General features: G+C 40.9%; 1 long non-coding RNA gene across 1 annotated transcript; it reads left to right on the top strand.

Annotated features, from left to right (window-relative positions):
- Positions 1-1,268: 1,268 nt before the first annotated feature.
- LOC106946244 (uncharacterized) lies at positions 1,269-3,420 on the top strand. The gene is made up of 2 exons (XR_001424733.1): positions 1,269-1,315; positions 3,333-3,420. It is a non-coding gene; the product is annotated as an uncharacterized LOC106946244 (long non-coding RNA).
- The last annotated feature ends 694 nt before the right edge of the window (positions 3,421-4,114 follow it).

Genomic DNA, 4,114 nt, shown 5'->3' with positions numbered 1-4,114 from the left:
CAAAACAAATAAATTAATTTGTTGCTTTTAACAAAAATATAAAGAACTGACAAATAAAGTTAACTAAATGTGTGCACTGCAAACAGTTAACTAAAAGGTCAGACTAATGAAAATAATTGTTAATAAAAATCTAAACTATTCACTAATTAATGTCTAAATTAATGTAAAGGATAAGCAAACAAAATGATTACCATTCAGGTCTGTGTGACAGTAGGGTCAGCTGTCACAGGCAGAGATCCTCAGATTGAAGCTTTAACTTCGTTTCCAGATGTTAAATAGTATTTTTATAAGAGCGTAAAGCTCCCAGGTTAGAAGCTTCAACAGCAAAGTGGCGCTGATCAGTTGGATGGAGGAAAAGCCCGACATGCCGCATTGTTGCACATTTCTCCGGTAGTCTTTTTCTTTAAAATAAGTTTTTCGCCACTATTTGCCTTTATGACAACAATCCAACAGAAAAGTTGCAGAGAGAGAGAGAGACAAGCGAACCAGAGGACGAGAGTCAGATTCCGAACTACGGCGGTCTAAAGTTTATATGCGGGGCACCGCGCTGCGCCAACTACTGCGCCACGCAAAGCCCTTATTCCGGTAACCTTTGCGGAAGTTTGCAGTTTCCCTTTGATGAATTATTAACATTTTTACACAATTCAAACTGCCTCAGGAACTCACCTAGTTCATCTTCTTTCATTTTCTTGGAAAAATTAGTTTGGACCAAATGTATGCTTTACACGCAGATCCGTTGCCATAACAACCGAGTAACAACAAATCCAATAGCTGACAGAACAGGCACTGCGTTAAGTATCAGGATTCAGCGCCAAAAACGCAAACATTTCCCACACAAAGAACAGAATATTCAGTCCGTAACAGTTTTATTTTCTGCCCTTGTGTTTATTTTGTGATTACTACAAGTAAACCCAGCGGGGTTCATAACTTAAAAACCTGCTGGACTGATGCTCTGTCACAGAGCTGGTGTGAGGGTCGCCTTATAAACGGAACCGAAACACACCGAACTGCGCAGCACAACATGCGAAGGTTGTTGAAGTCAAGGGAACATAACTGACCTACTTCCACCTCCCTTTTTAAAATTAAAACCTTTTACTGACCTGTGAAACTTTGGGGTTTGTTTTGTAGCTTAGTGTTAGCAAAACATTGTGCTCCTTTCGTGCATATTTAAGATTGATTCTTGAGAATAGGGACAAAATGGGTTTTAATTTTCCCAATTTTTTTAAAATTATTTCTCAACCTTATGGATGCAAATATGACAAAGGATGTTTTGGAAACGTAAAGGTGCTAAGGTGCAGGCTCCCAGTTGCAAGATGTTTGGCCTGTTGTAATCGTGCTGTTTATTATTATGATTCTTGTCAAAAATGAATTGGCTTTTTGGGGGCTTTATCATATTCAAAAACTCACCAAACTTGGCGGGGGCATAGAGCCCGTGTAAAATTTACGTATTTTAAGGTCCCCGGAAAAATCGCAAAAGAAACGGCTCAAGGGCGCCACCTAGCAACTTTCAAAAGACCCTTTCCTATTCACTTACTTTATCGTAGAGACTTGAAACTTGGTACACTTGTAGAGCTCCCCAAGACACTCAGAATTTACAATTAATGTCATAGTGCAAGTATCACAGATTGTCGGCCATTTTGGATTGAAGTTCCGATTTTGACCCCATTTTGTCCGTTTACAGCCGTTGCATTTGATCGAACTCCTCCTCGGGATTTCGATCCATCGGCTTTAAACTCATCAATGGTCCAATGATGACATCACTGAGGCCACGCCCCTTGAGAACAGGAAGTGTCATGTTTTACCCTGAACGGTCCCTTTATGACCCCTTTGACCTAATCAACATGAAACTGTGTCCACAGACAGAAAACATGTTGGTGTAATTTGGATTCCTACCCTGTTTGATTTTGATGTAGCAGGTGGGCGTGGCGAAATGACCTGTAACGCCGTGTCCATATGTTTGGCTCTGAATCCCACAATTTTGAGCCCAGCTGCACCAAACTTGACATGAGTGATCCTGGTTGGATCCCTTACGATCCTATATCGACATAGTCTGACATAATCAAAGCCCCGCCCACTCAGAACAGGAAGTGCCTTTTTTTTACTTATAAAGCTCCATCTCTGGCCCTCTCAACCTAATCAAGATGATTCTGTGTTGGATGACAGATAACAAGTTGGCCTCACTTGCTTTAAAGCGCCAAGAGTTTTCAAAGGAGGGCGTGGCAATGGCTGCGTGGCGAACTGACCTGTAACGCCATCGCCATACGTTTGCCTCTAAATTCTATATTTTAGAGGCGAGCTGCACCAAACTCACTAGGATGCATCCTTATCCATCCCCGAACAGGAATCCATAACAGTCGTTGATGGGCGTGGCCTAATTTCTCTACAGCGCCCCCTAGAAATTTTTAAATGATCAGCCCCAAGCCATGCTTTAACCTAGAATTATGAAACTTGGTACACATGTGTATAATGTCAGGACCTACAAAAAAGTCTCTTGGAGCCATGGTGCAAACCCAACAGGAAGTCGGCCATTTTGGATCAAAATCCGCCATTTCCTGTTTTTCATAGACGTCGCATCTGATCGAACTCCTCATACAGCTTTTGAGATACAGACTTCAAACTCACTCAGCACACTCTTGAGACATGGAGGGTGAAAAGTTTTCAAAAGAATCCTCGTACATCAAAGCATGTGGGCGTGGCTAAGTCCCAAACTTTGACTATTCACCATGAAACATGAATGTGAAATAACTTCCAAATGCCAGGTCACAGCTGCATCAGACTTTCTATGTCTCATTATAGACCAGCCTTCATCATAGTTAGGTGGTCGATTGATGACATCACCCTAGCCCCGCCCACTTCCGACAGGAAGTAACCTCTTTCTTCAATTGTATGTCTTACTTTTACTCTCTAATTCATATGGGTTTAATCCTGTGCCAACTGACATAAAATGACATGATGAACTCTGTCAATGCCTACTGACCTGTGGGGGCGTGGCCAAATGGCAGTCCCTCGCCAAATGCACACGATCGTCTCTTATTCACACACGCATCATCCGATTTACACCAGACTTTTTATAATTGACTCTGGTGAACCTCTAAAGAGCCCAATAGCAATACATTGTAACTTGACTCCACTGCGCCCCCTAGGTTAATCAAACAGCTGTATCTCCTTGCCACATGGCCCAATCTGCTCCAGATTTTTGGTGCATCACCAAGGAGCAATCCTGAACGGATCAAAACATATCGCCTGGTGGACGTGCGCGGGAGTGTCAGCGGTGGCTGGCGGGAGGCGGTGCTGGAACCCCCGCGGTGGCTATAGGCCGAGGCTGCTTGCAGCTTTAATTTGAAATTACATCTTTAATCGACCTGACCCAGAAATTTATCACCATCGGACAAAAATGAATATAAAATTATTTTTAAAATACCCTATTAGTGATATTTTTACTCATTTTACAGACAAATGGTTCTCAAGAAACAAAAGAAATATTATTTAAAACAAAAAACAACAAAAAGTCCATCTGACGGAGTTGACACAGAACTGAAGATGGTGACAAACCAGTGAGTAAAATGAAAAACTTGATACATGTGAAGTAATGCAATTTATGTAAAATACATTAAAATAAATTAATTGCACATTTAAGTGAGATTTGACAACAATTTCACTGAAAGAGTCAGAAAAACTCTGACGGAGTTGACATCTGACGGAGTTGACGAAATGCCAAACTACCTCAATTTATATGATGTTATTCTGAAGGAGGCCATGTTGTAGCACATCAGGTCCATGAAATCTTTACAGTTTACCAAAATTAAGCTTTTATTTCACAAAATTTCATCAAAGTTTTGTAAATTGTCAGTTATGGAGTTGACACATCATGGTTGTGACAAGCAACTTAGGAATAAAACAGAAGAAAAAACTAAAGAATAACATAAGCTAACCAGAGCTAACTAGCCCTCTTAGCAAAGGAAGAGAAAGGAAGTGGTCATGGGGTCCTCAGAAGTTCTGGTGCCCCCCAATAATGCCTGATTTTTATTTCTTTATTTTTTTACATTCTTTTCATTTCTGACGGTGTTGACAAAAACTAGGGACAAATGTCAACGGAATTGGAAAATATCTAAAA

This window comes from Poecilia latipinna, unplaced genomic scaffold, assembly GCF_001443285.1.
Source record: "Poecilia latipinna isolate Pla-1442-1.1 unplaced genomic scaffold, P_latipinna-1.0 Scaffold183, whole genome shotgun sequence".
In the NCBI taxonomy this organism is placed as follows: Eukaryota; Metazoa; Chordata; class Actinopteri; order Cyprinodontiformes; family Poeciliidae; genus Poecilia; species Poecilia latipinna.
This window is presented reverse-complemented; position numbering and strand designations above follow the sequence as displayed.